General features: G+C 39.1%; 1 long non-coding RNA gene across 2 annotated transcripts in view; it reads left to right on the top strand.

Annotated features, from left to right (window-relative positions):
* Positions 1–16,356, top strand: part of LOC147912029 (uncharacterized) — a 49,983-nt gene extending 33,627 nt beyond the window's left edge. Inside the window, exons 2-3 of one of the 2 annotated variants that reach the window (XR_015550392.1) lie at positions 14,286–14,436; positions 15,783–16,356. This is a non-coding gene — a long non-coding RNA (uncharacterized LOC147912029). Of the gene's footprint in view, positions 1–14,285; positions 14,437–15,297; positions 15,666–15,782 lie in introns of those variants that run through there. The other variant, XR_015550393.1, reaches the window with a different exon arrangement.
* Positions 16,357–19,377: the final 3,021 nt, after the last annotated feature.

The following is a 19,377-nucleotide window of genomic DNA, read 5'->3' as shown; positions in this document are numbered from 1 at the left end:
AGCATAACATCCTCCAGGTCCATCCATGTTGTTGCAAATGGCAGGATTTCCTTCTTTTTAAGGTTGATCAATATTCCATTTTCTTTATCCATTCATCCATTGATGGACATTTGGGTTGTTTCCACGTTAGCTACTGTGAATATTGCTAGAATGAACATGGGGGTGCAGATAGCTATTTGAGATCCAGATTTAATTTATTTTGGATATAATGCAGAAGTGGGAGTGAGCAGAACAGTTTTAAAGCCACTCAGCATTCATTGAGCCCCTCCGGTGCAGACATCTGTAAGTCCTACGGGCTTATTCCTTTCAGGACCTATAAGCCCAGAAATCTGCAAACCCAGAGGAAGAAGAAAGTTTGTCTGGCATCCCTAGTCCCCAGACCTCCTAAGCAACTTTGCTTTGGTCTCTGGAATCAGGGAAGGGAATCAGTCACCATAAAAATATTTCTGGAGTCTCCCCATGTCCTGTTCAATCATTATCATGTGTCTTTTGCCATTCCTGCTTAGCATCTTCATCAAGACTCACTCACTTCTTTTGTGATGTGTACATCTCCTTCCCCAGTGATGGAGTTAATGTTCCTGGAATTGTTATGAAACATTAAACATGGCAGTTATGATTGTTTCTTTTTCCATGACATTCTAAAAGGCATGGTGGTCATGGAACAGCTATGTTGACTAGCTGATGTCTCCTGGCTCAGAAAGAAAGCAGGCTTCTGCCAAAAGAAAGCAGGCTCCAGGGAAAAATTACCTTGAGGACAAAGTATAATGTGAAACTGTGCTAGTATTTATAGATTCTCTACCTTATCCTGAGAAGAGTGAAAAGAGTGAATGAAAGGCAGGTAGAGAAACTGTTGAGCAAGAGTAGTCTTCTGCAAGGTTTTTCTCATAGATACGGGGACAGAACACCACACTGCTCAGAAGCTCAGCGTGTTACTAGGAAGCTAGACACACATTATTAATGTAATCCTTTCCTCAGTTATTTTTCACACCATGGAAATGATTCTAAAAATAACCTACAGAATTATGTAACTCCTTTTGCCATTATACTCTTGCTTTCCTTTTTTTAAAGAACTTCTAGATGGATCCACCATGAGCTGCTTTGGCTGGAAGCAATATAAGAGATATATATCTCAGTGGACCCTTCTCCTTCATTAAGTTCTAGACCAGTGATGCTCCTGGGAGTTATGATTTAATCTCTGCAATCTTGGCAGTGCAATTTAAGCAGTGGGTTAAGTTGTAAAATGAGTGTTTCAACATCTACTGCTCTAACAGTGAGATGTAAATGTTTTTACTGCATTTCTACAGCCAAGATTCTCCAAGACAGTAAAAAAAAAAGAGACAGACAGTGAGCTCATAGTTTTGGGAATGGGAAAGACCAAGCTAGGTTCACAGAATAAGACAGATTGCTGCGGAAAAGCCCCCAAGCTAAAGGAGTTGGAGAACTTTGGATGGACCGAAATTCGTTAAGTCTAGTCTTTGATACCAGCTGGTATTAAATCCAGAATCTGAGGGCACTATACAGCTTGGAAGTCAAGATTAACATCCGCCTCTCCAGTCACTGTTCATTTTGTTTCCAAAAGGTTTTCTTTCTTTCCCTTTTAATGAAAGGAAAGTAGTCAAAGGCATCTTATTACAACAATGAAATCTCAAATTGCCATTCAAATATATTCAAAAGTACATTATTCTGTGGACTTAAGTCATTAATGGGACCAGAATGTTCTGGTAAAACAACGAGAAGCCCCTGGGGTGCCTTGAGAGCTCCAAACAAGATAATTTACCTTTTCTATTTTTCAGTGACGGAGAATGTGAATAAATGTGAATTTCTTTTAAACTGTACATGAAATGCTCTAGTGAATATATGATTTCAGTTAGTAGAGAGCTGATTTACAATTTCTGTGTTTGCTCAGTTTTACCTATCATTGGAATTAAATTACTCATTGGAAACTATTTAGTTTGGTGAGACTCAAAAATAGACGGAGATAAGAATATGCTCAGTCTTAGAAATCTATCTGTTCTAATGGTTTAAAACTACAGAGTCCCTAAATATATTTTGTCAAGTGATTTTTTAAAAAATTTCCATCTGTATTTAATGTTTGTTTTTAATGTAAATTGATTGAGGGCAGGACTCTGCCTACTTTCAGCCATAAAAAAATGAATTATTCTCATTCTCCATCTTGAGTGAATCATGATATTCATTGAATTAAGTTGCTCCATTTACTCATAATTCATCAAAAGTTCAGTGTAAGGGGTTAGATGAAAGTGAACATGTTGTACTAATCTCTTGGAAGTATGTCTTTAAGAGCACATATTCCAAAGTAAAGTTAATCTGAAAAGTCATTGAATATCCACGAAAAATTTGGCCACAGTGATTCAAAGCAAAATCTGGGAAACCATGCAAACCACCTGCTTTCAATTATTCCTACAGGTATAGGAAGATAAGGTTTAATGTATTAAAGTATTCTTCATCTTACACATGGGAATGATGCTTAGATTTAGATTAAGGTGGCACACCGGCCAGCTCTGGTCTGACCTTTAACAGTTATGCAGCAGAAGGTTGTTGCGGATACAATGAGAGGAAATCAAGCTGAAACCTTAAGTCTTGGAACAATGGAAAGCTCTTTGAAGAATCATAGTCATTTTTTCTATTTGTTTAGTCCTCAGGGTCTATTACCATGCTTGGCATAAATGACATTCTCAATATAAATTTATTGGGTGGATGACTGAATGAATGAGTCTAACCTATGTACAAAAGACTGTGCAATTTGGAAGATCACTAGCCGTGAATAGAGATAGAGATCTCTCTATCGACTGAAATCCTCCTTGTATCAGGGAGCTTACCATCTGTTGCCTTTCTCCACAGGAGCCATAAAAATGGTAACGAGGAAAACAATAGGATGCGTGGAATAGAATGCACAGATTCATTTTGTTTTCAGGAGAACCATAATTAAGGGTTGGCTGATTAATAATGTTCCTTAATACTTCTGGGAAGAAACAAAGGGGATCAAATCACATTGATCACTCGTCTAAGATATGGAGAACAGCGTTAAATGCTTTCAGAGGTGTCTTTCCATTGCATACTCTGGTTAATCAATTCCCTGTGAGGTATTATTATCTGCACCTTTCAAATAAGGAAATGAGACTGAGTGAGGCTAAATGTGCTGGCAGCTTCAAGCAGTTGACAAATGGAAGAACCAGGGTTCTAACACTTATCTTCCAAATGCAGTCCAGGGCTCTTACCTCTGTACTGATATCTGTTGAGTGAACACGAATTAGTTCGTGCTACAATTGTCATAGTTTTACAGATTGCTCCAGCATCAGAAAACATTCATCCACAAGACCAAGTCCTTCTGACAATGCAAAGCCATAAGTTTCCAATCCAAGGTAATCTAGAATTTCCTTCTTTCCTCATTAAAGTCATTCTTCCAGTCATTCATTGAAGATATCCTTATTAACATCTCCTGTGTTCAGTGCCATACAGTGAACTAAGCAGGTAGCAGAGAGCAAAGTAAGTGCTCTCCTTGCCTGGTAAAGATTGTGACTTACCACACACTTAAAACAATGCACGTTTATGATCTCCTAGTTTTGTGAGTCGGAGTTCAGGTACAGCTGAATCCTCTTCCCTGAGGCTATCGAGGCTTCCATCAAGGGGTTGTCTGGGCTGAGTTCTCATGTGGAGTGTTGGCCCTGGGAAGAATCCACTCCCAAGCTCAGGCAAGTTGTTGTAAGATTTCATTTCCTTGTGGCTGTAGGACTGAGAAACCAGCTTCTTGCTGGTTGTGAGGTAGAGGTCACCCTCAACTCTTAAGGACCACTCTCAGCTCAACATGACCTCTGACTTCTTCAAAGTCAGCAACAGAGAACGTCTCTAGAGAGAGTCTGCTAGCAAGATGGGGTTTTATGTCACATAGAGTACACGCAGAAGTGACATCTCATGATCCTGGGCACACTCAATGTGAGGAGTATACATAGATGTGAACACCAGAAGTCAGAGATCTTTAGGGGGATCTCCTCCTGTACAGTGCAGGAGATGGACTAAAAAAATGATCAGACTACATGTCATTATACATCTGTCCAAACCTATAGAATGTACGACACTAAGAGTGAACCCTAATGTAAACTGTGGGCTTTGGGCTATTATGCTGTGCCAATGCAGCTTCATTGATTATAATAAATGTCCCACTCTGGTGGGGAATGTTGGTAGTGGGAGAGGCTGTGCATGTGTAGGGGCAGGGTGTATATGGAGAATCTCTGTATTTTCCACTCAGTTTTTCTGTGAACCTGAAACTGCTCTAAAAATGTAAAGTCTTAATTAAAAAAATTATCAGGCAATCTGTAATTACAAACCATGATCAGTGCTTTCAATTGTAGTATCACTAAGTCTGGTCCAAATGATATTTGGTTATCTTTGTAAAACAGGTAGATCTTATTCGATACATATACAAGTCACCAGTTGAGTCTCTACTTCATAAAGTGTCCTTCTGCTTTAAGGATTAATAATGTATTCTACACATTTGTCATGACTCTTATTTTTATTTGTTCTTCCTACTTTTGTGGCATTTGCCATTTTCTAGACTTTTTCCCTCTTTTCTTGCATTTAATTTTTGAAAAAAAAATGATTTTTGCTTATCTTTCCATTAGGTTTTGTTTTTGATAAGTGCGACTTCCATTTCTTCTCAGCACGTAAGTTGTGCCTCTGTGTTTGTGTGCATATTGGCTTATAAATCTGTCTGGGTATGTTTCCAGGGGGATGGAGATTGAGAATAGAAGTTAGGTGGGTGTAGACAAGAGAACAATGCCCAATCTTGGTCTGATAAGGGAATATCTATCCTGGACTGCAGACAGTGAAAAAAAGTAAACATGGTCATGTGTATTTGAAGTTATATTTGGTATGATCTGCCTTAAGATAGACCAGATTCCAAGAAATGTCTAGTTGGTCATGTAGATCATTTGTTTGAGAGGACCCAAGTTGTTCTGCTATCTGATCCAACACTCTCATAATATAGTGATTTTTTGTGGGAGTGTCTTGTAATCACCCCCACAAGAGACAAGGTAATCAGAGACTGAGCTAATCCCAGCTCAGTCACAGTTGATTTCGAAGGAGCTGTTTTCCTCATGCAGCAGGGTTAAAGGTTCTACAGTATGACTTGTCAAGACAATGACTCACATGTAGTCATCTCAAGCTCAGGTTTCGGTTCTGGCCTTGATCCACATTTCCAAGCTCTCAGTGTGGCTGAAACACTTCTTTCCTACACATATCCTGTATCATTTCACTTCTTGCCTTTGGTTTTTTGTTCATGGGACTCTTTGACCTTCCATGCCCTTTGCCTTCATCCATCCCATGGCTGCAGGTTGCATTCAGAAGACATTTTAATTTCTCTCAAATTGGAATTTATATGCCTTTCAAAGTTTTTTTGTGAGTCATCCTGGGGGTCAAAGGACCCTCTCAATTACTTAGAGGAATCAAAGAGTGATGTAGCCAAAGTGATTCCTCAACCCTCAACATGGTCTGATAGAACTCTCTACTCTTGACCTGAGCAGGACAGAGTGTCCATTGTAAAGAGTACATGGTCTAAGAGAGATATTCTACATGTCGAGTCAGTGGGTTTGCATCCTTGTCCTGTCTCTGTCACTGATTGGTTATGTCTGGCGAATACCTGTTTGGGTTCCATTTACTTCACTTACTCTCCGCCCACCATTTCTCTTTGGGGGACCAACTAGTTCCTCACTTTCAGTTCAAACTTTCTGGTAGACTTAAGTCCAACTCGGACTCCACAGTGGAACTCACAACCTAGATTTTAGTCAGCCAGGAGATTACACTTCCTGACCACAGAGATTGGTTCAGTATCGTCACATGACCAAACATCAAAAATGACTCAATGAGAATTTGACTAGATATGCTGAGATATAGATCCTCATTCAAGCACGAAAGGATATAGCCCTTGATGCTGCTGGTAACAAGAATACTAAGACTTTGCTGTTAAATCTGAAAATACTTTTTAAAATATATATGTATATTTATATATAACATAGAACATATTAATTATATATATTATGTTATATATATTATATATTACTTTTTAAAATATATATGTATATTTATATATAACATAGAACATATTAATTATATATATTATGTTATATATATTATATATTTAAATAGCCACATGTATGTAGCTATATGTGTTTATTTATATGTGATATCTATATTTTTGCATGCATTATATAGATATCACATATCTATATTTTTTATATATTTATAGATAGATATAAATATTTATACATGTTTCCCTGTATCATCTGACCATTGGGAACCACGAGCTCCTAAGGAGCAGAAATCTCTGTCGGTCAGTGGTTGTTTTTAGACAGACTTTTCATCTTTGTACAATGATGCTGATGCAGTTATTTGAATATCGTCCTGATTTTGCCCTTATTATTTTATATTTAAATGTGTAGAAAATGTACCAACGAATGTGTAAATACTATAATATGAAATATGTTTCAAAAAGATAATGAGATTGAAGAAAAGGATGAAAATCACTCAGCGAGGTGAAAAATAGCAAGTCTCTAGTTTGTTGGGCTTAAGTTTGCCAACTGCATGTGCCATTCTGAAGGAAAAGAACAAAAAAAAAAGAACAAGTGAAAAATGCTGGACTAGTGTCATCAAAGATTTTGTCTAAAAGGAATATTTTAGTGTTTGTTTTGTTTTGTAGATCTAAAGTTCTCTTTTTAGCATGGAAGTTGTTATTTGATGTTCTCATATTCAACTGTAGTATTAATTTTTTTTTTTTTTGTGAGGAAGTCAGCCCTAAGCTAACATCCATGCTAATACTCCTCTTTTTGCTGAGGAAGACCGGCTCTGAGCTAACATCTATTGCCAATCCTCCTCCTTTTTTTTTTCCCCCAAAGCCCCAGTAGATAGTTGTATGTCATAGTTGCACATCCTTCTAGTTGCTGTATGTGGGACTCGGCCTCAGCGGGGCGGGAGAAGCAGTGTGTCAGTGCGCACCCAGGATCCGAACCCGGCTGCGGGTAGTGGAGCGCGTGCACCCAACTGCTAAGCCACGGGGCCAGCCCTGTAGTATTAATTTTTAAGAGCACGTTGTATAAGCAAGTAATGTCTGCCTACGTTAGTTAAAAGCACACTCACAGTAGAGTATTGTGCATACTCGACCTCATCTACTAGTACATACCTGGCATTTTATGAGAATACATTTTACGATGTCCGTGCCGTACTAAAAAAAAAAAGCAATCCTGTTAAAGAAAGGAAACTAAAGTTTTTCTGTGTTGGGCCGTTTTCCAGTGTTGTTTTTTTTTTCTTTTAAGAGCATTTTCTCTTATTTTCTTCCCATTCCTATTTATTTTCTTCACAGGAGACTGAATGATCTAAGCTGTCTTTAATTCTTTGTCACAATAATGGTTGCTTCCTTTTTACTTTGTCAGCGTGAAGTATTATCAAGAAATGAAAAACTCCTTCTTAGGACATAGATCGTGGCAGAGAAGTAGTTTTTTTTTTCTTTCTAATGTTTGTCACATTATAAAACTCGATTTGGGTTGGATACATTTCACCCCTGAATTGTTTTCCATTTAAAATAAGTTCAATCTGCTCTTTACCTTGTTAAGTGTATTCTTGTTAAATGATTTAGCCATTTACTTTTTTATAAATGTTCCCTAAAATACCTCCCTTTTCACTAGTATTGCCTTCCTCAGACTCTTTAGGTAAAGAAAACTCTTCTACTGGAGGAGAAAATGGGTCTGCTCTAGTCTGACAGGAAGCCGCAGTGTACCTTTTTTTTTTTTTTTTTGCTGAGGAAGATTCTCCGTGAGCTAACGTCCATTGCCAATCTCCTTCTTCTTTTTTTTTTTTTTTTTTTGCTGGAGGATGATTAGCCATGAGCTAACATCTGTGCCATTCTTCCCCTGCTTTATATGTGGGATGCTGCCACAGCACGGCTGACGAGTTGTGTAGGTCTGTGCCCAGGATCAGAACCCATGAACCCAGGCCACTGAAGTGGAGCACGCTGAACTGAACCACCAGGCCACGGGCCAGCCCTACATATTGTACCTTTTAAGGCTACTAGATTTTATGGCTTGACGCTGAGTTCCTGAACACCGAAGGCTTTGCTCACAGAGACACCACCTTCATGGGGTGTGTAGATTGGTGTCAAGCTTAATGGCTTCCAAAGGATCCCATACCATATGATTTCTCATCCTACTGATTTACAACAGGTTCCATAATAACCATATATAAATGCAGAAATAGTGTACTCTGTCCTGCCATTGTTTGCTATGTGGTTTCCACATTACAATCAAGATGTCAAGGAACTATGGAAATTCTTGATGGTGTCAGCAACTCAGAAACCATTCATTTACCAGAAGTGTGTATGTATGTTGTGTGTATTTCCATATATTCTCCAAACTGGTAGTCAGAGATACAGAACACCTGCTATACAATTTAACATCCCTCGGTCAAACTCAACTTCACAAAATTTCGTGAAAGCTTAAGAGTTGTAAAGCCAAGAAAATTGCCTGGTTGTAAAATTCTTCAACTTCATCCATGTATTATCTTTGCAGTTGTTCTTTAAGGAATAATAAAAAGAGAAAACTAGCCAAGGAAATAGTAATTGCATAAAACAGCAGATAACAAAGTAGATAAAATTTTAATCAAATCGTTTTGTGCTTAGATAAGAAAATAAAATGTAAATCTCTTAAAAATTTATTTAAAAAAATTAGATGTAAACTGCTCTCTTTAGATACCATCCATATTTAATTTTTGCCTTTTATAAAACAGAACCATGTTTTAACCAGGCGTACAAACATGGATTAAAACAATTTTCTCGTGTGGCCATTCAAATTCCTTTGGCTTGTTTATTTTGCATAACAGACACCTAAAATCCTAGTTCTTGGCACTGAGACGAAACCTGGACTTTTTTAAAGGAAATTTACTGTACATATTGAAAACTGTGGAAAATTTTATGGACTTTGAGTGAATTCCTATGAGGCAGGTCTTACGATTTTAAGTATAGCAATATTTTACTCTGTTCTCCTTGGCTACCAACATGAAAATACAGAAAGTTTTACAACTTAGACAAAATGTCCCTTCAAAGCTAAATGTACCTAACACAACTAAGCTGAAAAAAAAAGACCCCAAATAAATATTAATATGCAAGAGTTTATGTATGGCATAAGCTGGCTAGGTGCTCGCCCACCCATATTTCCCTTCCTGGGAGCACAGGAAGACCGCATGTACTAGAGACCCACACAGTTGTGTTCATAGCCTCCATACTCAAATGCTGGCCTATGGGCTGCAACATCAGCATCATCTGGGAGCTTGTTAAAAAATGCAGAATCTTGGGCTGGCCCCATGGTGTAGCGGTTAAGTGCACGTGCTCCGCTGCTGGCAGCCTGGGTTCAGATCCCAGGTGTCCACTGACGCACTGCTTGTCAGGCCATGCTGTGGCAGTGTCACACATAAAGTGGAGGAAGATGGGCACAGATGTTAGCTCAGGGCCAGTCTTCCTCAGCAAAAAAAAAAAAAAAAGAGGAGAATTGGCATGGATGTTAGTTCAGGGCTGATCTTCCTCACCAAAAAAAAAAAAAATGCAGAATCTCAACCTCACCCTAGACTTGCTCAGAGTCTTTGTTGTGACAAGACCCCCCGCCCATGAATTGTGTGCACATTACAATACAAGAAGTTCTGTTGTAGAGACAAGTCATCCAGAGCCAGTTGACTAGGGACGTCTTTGCATAAAGGATAAGTAAACGTTTGTTGGGTTGAGTCACTAAGAGGTGGAGTTGTCTGATACAACAACTAGTATAGATTATGCTCACTAATACTCAGTCAACGTAATATTGTTATAAGGCTTAGCAATTCTATACCCACAATTATGTTACTATTATATGGGTGTGTGCAGAAAAACACACATTTATGCACATACAACATCCTATCCCCTTTCTCTTGGTGTATACACATTTCAGTTCACTTAGTGCTTTCTCTTGATGTATTATTATCATCCTTACCCACTTTTCCTGAGAACAGGGAAGAGAAACAGTCACCTATTCTGGAAGCTCTATAGCACGACAGACATTTATGTCTCTGAGATTTAGAAATGATGGAATATCCACAGCAAAGAAGGGCAGTGGACTTCATCAAGGTTCATCTATAGATTCTCAAGTCAACACAAATCAGCTCACTGAGACAGTGTTTAACCTTTCTCAAATTTTTATTTTAGGGAACAGGCAGGATGCAATGTGCGCTACCTCAGCAGTCTTCAAAACTTTTTGTCTATGGATCCCTTTACCTTCTTAAAAATGATTCAGGACCTCAAAGAATATTTTTAATGTGGGTTATATTTATCAACACGTACCAAAGTAAAAATGAATACTTAGATACATTTAAAATATTTACTATTACTCTATTAAATTTATACATGATATAACAAATAAACCCTTTGCATGCTAATATAAATGACATTTTTTATCAAAATGACAATATTTAAAAAGAACAGTGATAAGGTACCATTGGTTTATATCTATGCAAACCTCCTTAGTGAGTTTGACAGCCAGATTCTCATATCTGTTTCTGCATTCAATCTGTTATAATACCATGTGTCACGCAGCCTCTGGAAAACTTTACTGTGAGCTCATGAGGGAATGAGCAGGGTCTGAGAGTTATTATGAAAATGGTTTTGGCCCTATGGACCCCTTGAAATGGTCTTACAGACAATCAAAGTTTCTGAACCACAGTATGAAGACATGTGTTCTAATTGGTTGAATGTCAGCTCTCACGTGTAGAATAATAGAGACCAGGATCAGCTGCATCCTTGTCAGGGAAGACTGCAAAATGAAAACGTGCTACCCCCTGATCAAAAATTATCTTGAATTTGAAGATGGCGACAGCAGAGCATGAAACAAAGTGGGGGCCCTTCTATGAGCGGGATGCATGCAAATGAAGCCAGACCTGGTAAAGATTGAAATAAATTGTGTTTTCCCATGTAATGTTGGGGTTGAACAGAGCTGGGTTTGGGTTAACTTCGAGACATCACAGGCTTCCAATTTGTCTGGTGGTGGGGGATGATTACTATTTGCTGAGGGTGGAATTTGAAAGGCTGGATGGTTTTCTCGTGGTTTCTGGTCTCCTTTCAGCTTTTGATATTCCCTACCCTCCTTCCCCCCATGGTAGGTGTCTCTCTGTGCTCTTTCCTCTTCCCCATAGTACCTTGATGTTGCTTGTTAATTGATGGGAGGCTGAGGGCAGGGATGGGCAGGGTGAGGGGAAAGGTGAGCTGTGTTCTGTCTTCCTAATCTGATCTCAGATTTAAGCTGGTCCTGTGTTCCCAGAGTTTGGAGGTGCGACTTTCTCAGCATCCCTGGCTTCCTTTCCATGGCAGCCAAACTCAGCCTGGCATTAATGTTTGGTTGTGCATGGGAGGGAGTTTATGCCCTATTCCAGGATTTAGCAGAGTTCTGCTCTTTATCAGCATAGGATCTTGGGACCAGAAGAATTTTCTGCTCCTCTGCTAGGAGTAGAGAGTTTGTCTGCTACCCTTGACCCAGCTGCAAAGGGTCTTTGCCTGGGCCCTGGGGGTGACATCATTTGCTGCAACCTTTGTCAGTGGTTGAAGGATTTGCTTCCTAGGAGAGAGAGATTCAGGGAAGCCTGTGGGTCTTCATGCATTTCCCTTAACGGCTATTGGTTATTTCCTTCATGCCTGCACCACTGAGGTGGGCGTCTCTCATCTCCCACTCTGCCTCTAATCTTTCTCACGAGGAAACCATGAGGCCACTTGAGAGTCCCTGAATAAATGCGAACACCCCTTGTCTCTGGGATCCTAAGGACATATGAAAAATAAAAAGGTAAATCCACGACTCTCATTAAGGTATAAAATAAGCATATGCCAAATATTTAGTTTAACTTGTTAGTTGATGAGGGAAAGAGTAAGATATTGTCGGGGTGGGGGAAAATCACATTTCTTCCCTTCTTGTATTCTTATGGCTGGACCAACAGTAAAACTGACACAAGGCTGGATTAACAGGAGAAAAACCCAGTTTAATACATATGTATTCGAGATCATAGGGAAATGATGTTTGGGCAGTGAACAAAGTAGGCAGTACATATATCTTTTACACAAAGAAACAATAAATTTGTAAAGAATTGACAGGACAAAGAAATTTAGGCTTGGGGTACGTAATTACTGAGGAATTTAAGCAGAGTTTAGGCTTGAGGTAGTAAATTGGCAAGGTTTGTTGTATAGGCTTCTCAACCATGAATTCCCTGGCTCTGGTGATAAGGATGCAGGGAGAGCACCTTTCACACGGGTGATTTATTTCCTGCTTTGAGGGGGTACAGACAGAGGGTCAGAATGCCCTTTCCGCTCCTCAAGTAACTTTAATTCAAAATAATCAATATGCTATTGTGGGATACTTTGGGGTGGTCTGCCTTCAGCTCCAACAATATACAATCAGTTTGCACATTGACAGTCCAATAAAGAATGCTGAAATGAATTTACAAAGAGATGTGAAAGTGACCAACTGCTTGTATTAGTTTCCTATAGCGTAGCCTAGCCAAGCTGACATCAAAAACACATCACACTGGCAAAATCTACATGGTGAAAATCAATTGCATTCCACCGGACATAATTTGCATTCCTTTGGACAGGAATTATTTGCATTGCTATCAATTTGTTATAACTTAGACAGTTGTAAATAGCCTGGACAAAGACCACCAAAGGAATAAATTATCCAGATGGATGAGCTAGCTAGGATCCCCACTACATTTCAAAGTCTTTCAAAAATTGTCCTTAGAGGGGCACGGAGTTATTCCAGACTGACACACTAGCCCACAGTTGACCTATAAAAATTGGTTGAAATTTCGGCACATTTTGCCTTGCTTGTGAAGGGGAACAGAATATGACACCCCAAAATGTGCATCTTTGGCACTTTGATTATTTTGAGCCAATTATTTTTGAGAAACTGCCAACACAGGAGAAGCTCTGAATACGGAGTAGAAATTGCCTTTTTGTAAGGGAAATTTTACATTTATAAGGGAAATCTCCATTTGTAAGGGTTTCTCCTTCTCTGTACCAGGAAGAGGAGGATGACTCAAGGTCTAGAAACTCTTATCAATGGAGAAGGCACCAATTTACATCTGCATAAGAACCATACCCTTGTTTGGTTAATCTGTCTTTTGTTACAGGGGGTCTCAACCAAGACCCTAGAAGGGTAGAGAGAAAGTTATTTTTCCTCTTCTATAATCGCTAGAGTGAAGGATGGCTCTCCCCCTCATGCTGATACAGGGGAGAGAGTTCCCATATCTCATCTCTCCTCAGAGGTTCTCATCCATTTTGGAGGGCTCAGGGCAAGTTCAGATTTTTGTAGGTTATCCATCTCTTTCTCTCTGTGAGGAAAAGAGTGACGTCTGTTATCTATTTTGACAACCTCAAAAGACATGAAGGAAAAAGAAGGTGTTAAATACTTTTTACACTCACCAGCTTTGTTGTGGAGGTGTAGGGAGTGAAGGAGAGCGGGCTGTGTTCACACCAGGGTTGACTTACTGCGTAAAGAAGGCAGTGCTATAAAAACCCCTCCAGGAATACGCCCTCCCTTTTTATGAGCACCAACGAAGGTGCACAGAGATATGGAGAGGAATTTATGCCCATCTTGATGTGCATGGCTAATTACTGCTCTGCCCGTGCCTGTAACTCACAATTAGGCTCCATCCGTCTCTCAGTCTTTGCACTAGATCCAAATCATACAATTTTTTTTTTCTAGGAAAGTCATTAGCAAATTCATTTCCTATTATCAGGAGTGCATGGAAAATTAAAGAAAATCTAATTTGTGCCTGTCTCTGATATTGATGTGTATGTGTTGTGGGCTATAACACATTCTGATGGCAAAGGCATGGAGGGGCCATGCTTTGGAAGCTAACCAAGCCTGAGTTCTAGCTATGAGTCGGCTGTGATGATAACACTACTAGCCTCCTAAGATTGTTACAGTAATTAAATGAGTGACAAGCACACGGCACATTACTCGACAAAGAGCATTATAATATTTATTTTCAGCAATTCATGAATCTAATAAACATATGCTTTTAAAAACCATCCAGTGGCTTCAAGGGAAAAGAAGATGGAAGAAGAGAAGTAGATGGGATTTGAAGCAAGGATTAATTTTCATCCCCTGCAGTGCGATGCCTTCAGCAGTGACAGGATGATTCATGCTGAGTGCTGGCAATTAACTAAATGACTATGATTAAAATGGTCAATGGTTTTATCTATTGATTTTCAATCACAGTGACTGCCATGCTCACTGCCCTGTCCACACCTTCTTGGAAGGAATCGCTATGGAGAGTCTTGTTTTCATGCTCTGAATACTGTTGATTGGACCAATAGAGGGCCTCCGACCCAAAAGAAGGAGAGAGCCTGGACATCTCAGACGTGGTCAGGTGAGCAGGGATGACAGGCTAGTGATAGGCTCCTTTCAAAAATCTCAACTAGAAAACATTTAGAAAATGAGGGCTGAAAGAGTGAGAGCTGAGTCTACAAAAATGCAGAAGGAGAATGAGAAAGGAGAAAGAGAAGCCAAAGGGATCATGGCAGCAGCACCGTGAGGAAGCCCCGACTGATGATATGTGCCTCAGATGATATGAGTTAGAGAGAAAGGGGAAAGATGGGGATGGGAAACAAAGGAGCTGGTAAGCAGAGAAGAAAAACCAGACACAGGATAGAAGAGCAGGGGCTGGCAAGGTAAGAATGAAGGAAGGAGTGAGCGGGCATCCATGGAGTCAGGCTGGCTGGGGACAAGCTGACATCCGGGTCTGGTTTCCCTTCTAGTCTATGTACACCTTGAAAGTAAATGATCTTTATTTTTAAGGTCATTTGAGTAAATATCTGTTAACTGCTGATGAATGAGACACAAATCAAATATTACAGTTTGCTTTCCCTGTATTAAATTAACGCAGGCTAAATACAGAAAGCTTTACATTTCAGATAACTAAGAGGAAATAAAAAAACATTGTAAGTCCTCCTAAAGACAATTTCTATTAACACCTGTCTGTATTTCATCCCACAGTTTTTTTCAAGTATATTTGGATATATTGTGATCATATTCATATCCAATTTAATTTATCTGTTAATACTTAATAGAGTATATTATATTTTCTAAATTTGTATATGCTTTTCATGATCTTTATTTTTGATATTAATAGTCCATTGAGTTGATCTAATTTATTCAAACATTTGTTAACAGTAGATATTTAAATTATTGACCCTTTTTCACGATTACTGACTTTGTTTTATTTTCACAGATGAACAGAAACTACAAATGACATCCTGAAACCATCTTCCTTAAAGGCTCTGAATTATTTTTAAATCATTTTATATGGCATTTTTTACGGAAAACCCCCTGAGGATAATCTATGTTTTTCCTCCCATTTTTTAGGTCACTTATATTTCCTGCTTGAATGCATAGATATGAGTTTTTCCTTTTCCGTGAAATTCTTGGCGAGCCCTCTTAGTCACCAAACTCAATTATTCTCTTGGTTTAGGGAAACTTCTTCTATGATGTTTTTAGTATTTTCCTCTCCGCCATTGGATTTTATTTCTCTGAATTCCAACTATTATTGGATTTTAAATTAAAGTTTTGGAGGAGACTTTGGCCTCAAGAAATTTAATAAATTTTCTCATAAAAAAAAAAAAATTGTGTCCCTTTCCTGGGCAGTCATGTTCACCATCTCAAATCGTCTTCCTCATTATTGAGTTGATTTTTTTAAGTTTTGCTTTTGTTTTACAGATTACAAAGCAGATCTTCATCTTGGTGTAGAATTTCTGAATTCCACAAAATCTTTCTCTACCTCAAGCTGTTATTCATCCATCTCATCTTGTAACTGTGGTCCCTCCAGGACCAGTTCAACTGACCCCATCTTGTCAACAGAGTAATTAAGAAATTGTCTTTCAGAAAATCTGCAGTCGCATAGCCAGAGCATGCACAGAAGAAATCTTGACCTGAAATGACCGTGGAACCAAAGATTCTCCTCATCATGGAACCAAAGAACTGAGATATGACTGAACTTTAAAGTTGGACTCTTATCAGAAGTGAGGGGTCTGCCATTCAGGAAGATGCTGTGTTAAAATTCCTTCCCCACCTCATCGTAAATGTTTACAACCTTACCATAAATGTTTAGAACCTTAACATAAATGCTTGAAGCACACCAATCAAAACTTGTCCTGCCAGCATTTCTTCGTGCCGGCCTGTTCTCCCTAACCTCTTAAATTTCATCCCAGATCCTGAATTGGGGAGACAGACCTGAGGGCACACATCAGCTGTCTCCTTGCAGATAGATCTTGCAGAATAAAGCTGATCTCTTTTCCCAAATGCTAACGCCATAATTAATCGGCTTGTTTATGCACATCGGGTAGGAGAACCCCGGTTTTGTGGGATAATCATCTCAGCCTACTACTTTCTTGCCTGTTTTTCTTTTCCATACAAGCAATCTAATTCTATATTTAGTAACTCGAAGCAGTAATTTTCCAACGGTTTCTCTTTTTGTCACTCAAATCCGTTCATGATGAATGCTTCCCTGCATCCCTTTGAGAATTGCAACCCTTCCTTAATATTGTGGAATTTCATCCTAATCCCTGTGTTATTCCCCAATCCCAATCCCTGACTGATTCACCTTAGTATCTCACAAGCTTCACCTCCTGTAGCCCTTTATCTCCCACTCTACACTTTAGACATTAACTACAGCACTCACAGTTAGAAAAGATACTATGTACAGCATGGTGACTACAGTTAACAACACTGTATTATATATCTGAAACTTGCTAAGAGAGCAGATCTTAAAAGTCCTCATCTCAAGAAAAAAAACTGTAGCTATGTGTGGTGGTGAATGTTAACTAGACTTACCTGGTGATCATTTTGCAGTATTATATACATGTATCAAGTCATTATGTTGTACACTTGAAACTAACACAGTGTTATACGTCAATTCCATCTCAATTAAGAAAAAAAGAAACCAAACCTTTTGAGACTGTCATCTTGGACATCTGGCTTCCAGAATTATAAGAAAATAAATATCTATTGTTTAAACAAACAAAAAAGAGAGAGAAAGCAAGCAAGCAAGAAAAAAAGGTAATTTTCAGCAAAAAAAAGTACACCAGGGTCCCTTCTACTTAGACTTTGGCACATTTTTGTTCCCTAGGTCACCTTTCCCTCTCCCCACACCACACATGTCCCTCCTTATCCTTTCTCTTCAACTGATACATCACCTGTCACAAGAAGCCTTTCCTATTGTCTTAAGAAATGGGATGTTCCCAGGCCCCTGGGTTAGGTGTTCCTCTAGTGTATTCCTGAGTACTTTCTACTTGACTTAAGAAAATGCATCCAGTCTATTTTAAGCCATATAAAGCCAGGGAAAATATGTTTTCTTCACCAGCCTGTTTTCACTGCAGGATGCATTATCTCAGTGCATTCTAAACAATGATGATTCAAGATATCTCTTCCATCCATTAATTATTTAAAAATGTCCCCTTTGAGTGAGTGAAGATCTTGAGTGAGGTAAAAGCAATAAAAGCCTGATGTTTGCAGAAAGTGTACAGAGTCAGAGCCATTGCAGAAAGTGTATACAGTCAGAGCCTTGTCATTGGAAGGTTCGGTTTCAAAATCCAATTAATATTATAAAATTATGACATGCCACTTTTAAGAATAGGTTTGAAGCAAATCAGCATTTTTGAAGCAAGTTTCAGGATGGTGGGACATGAGGTACTGTTTCTGCCCAAAGGGGGTTTGACTGCCCACTGTAAGACATGCCAATAGTCAAGAGGCAAGGAGGTAGGAGAGAAAGGACTATTTATTACAGCTTGCTAGCAAGAAGGAAGATGGCCAACTAATGTCCGAAGAAACCATCTCACAGAACAAAGACCCAGATATATAAGGGGCTGGTCCCCTGTGGGGAAGGCATCTGGTCTCAGGGTGGGGCATCCATTTGATCTCTGGGTGGAGGCATCCATCTGTTCTTAGTTCCTGATAGTCTTTGGTTTTACTGGATATGCATCTGAGACCAGAGCAATGCCCTATATCCTGATCTTCTAGTTGTCTTTGATGATGGCTATCAGCATAGACTTTCTGCTCCGGGACCATCACATTCCTAAGGAACTCGAAAGAACAAAATTATTGGCTTGTTGCAGCTGGCAGGGGCCAAAAAGTCCACAGAGCATGTCCGTTAGAGATCATTCAAAGTTACAGCATGGTTTCTTTTCTACAATATGGCTTCCCTTATGTGAACCTTGTATTGAGCCGGTATCAGCACCTTTACTTCTTGAGCTGTTGATGTGCATCAGAAGGTTTTCAACTATTGTCCATTTCAATCTTTGCAAATACTTTGTAAACTGGATATGAGTAGCCTCATTTTGAAAATAAGGAAACTGAACAATGGGAGAGGTCACCCAGCTGCAGGTAAGTTGCAGCAGGATTTGACTCCAAGTAGTTCCGAGTCTGTTGGTGCTGTTTTAATTACTGAAGATTGAAAACCCAGATTTTGCATGTCCGTGGAAAGCTTTGGCTGCACTCTTTTGAGGGGCTTTCCTTGATTTTGAGGACGATGCTTCCCTTGCTGGCTTCCCCTTCAACTCTATATCCTTCCAGGTTGCTACTGGTCTGAGGGCATATACCTAATTTTGGCTCCAGTAGCATGAAACATGGAAGGCAAGGTCCGTGGAAGGCAGATGAAATTCCACTCTCCCTCTCTTCCTTCATTACCAAGGAAAATATCCCCTCCAAAGCTTGTTCTTCTGCATAGAATGCTGTTCTCCTTGCTTCCAATAACCTCACCCACTCTAAGAATTATGCTGTGCAAAGTTGGAGATATTCTACTCTGCTGTGAATTTTTTAGTTAAATTCACATAAAGTGAATTATCACCTTTCCAGTAAGTGACTATTATGCCACAAACAGCAAGAACATAAATTTTTCAATATTCCTTAAATTTTACACCATAGTTTCTTCTTTATAACTACTAAATAGAAATGTGGAGAACATCTATTGTGAAATTAAAATTGTTTTCTTCTTGAACTTGCTGCTCATAAGCAATTCTTGGAACAAAACTTGCAATATCTTTGGTCACGTATTGGCATGTATGTGGGGAATAATGAAATGCCCATAGTCAACTAGAATGAAAACAAGGCTACTGGAGTTGTGGAGGTGATGTCCAGGAGTCTCCATTACCCATGGTAGAAATGCTATCCACTGTTCTTCCTCCTTCTTCATTTCATCTTGACTTTGACCAGACACTCTCACGCCTTACTGCTTCAATGTTGACTTACTGACTGGCAAAGTCTGGTTATTCCAGAGTCTCAGGTTCAGTTTAAAAGCTACTGATGGTTTCACCACTCT

This window comes from Ceratotherium simum, chromosome X (assembly GCF_057802395.1).
Source record: "Ceratotherium simum simum isolate JZ-2026a chromosome X, ASM5780239v1, whole genome shotgun sequence".
NCBI classification, from domain to species: Eukaryota; Metazoa; Chordata; class Mammalia; order Perissodactyla; family Rhinocerotidae; genus Ceratotherium; species Ceratotherium simum.
Note: the sequence above shows the minus strand (reverse complement) of the source record. Positions and strands in the feature narration are given on the sequence as shown.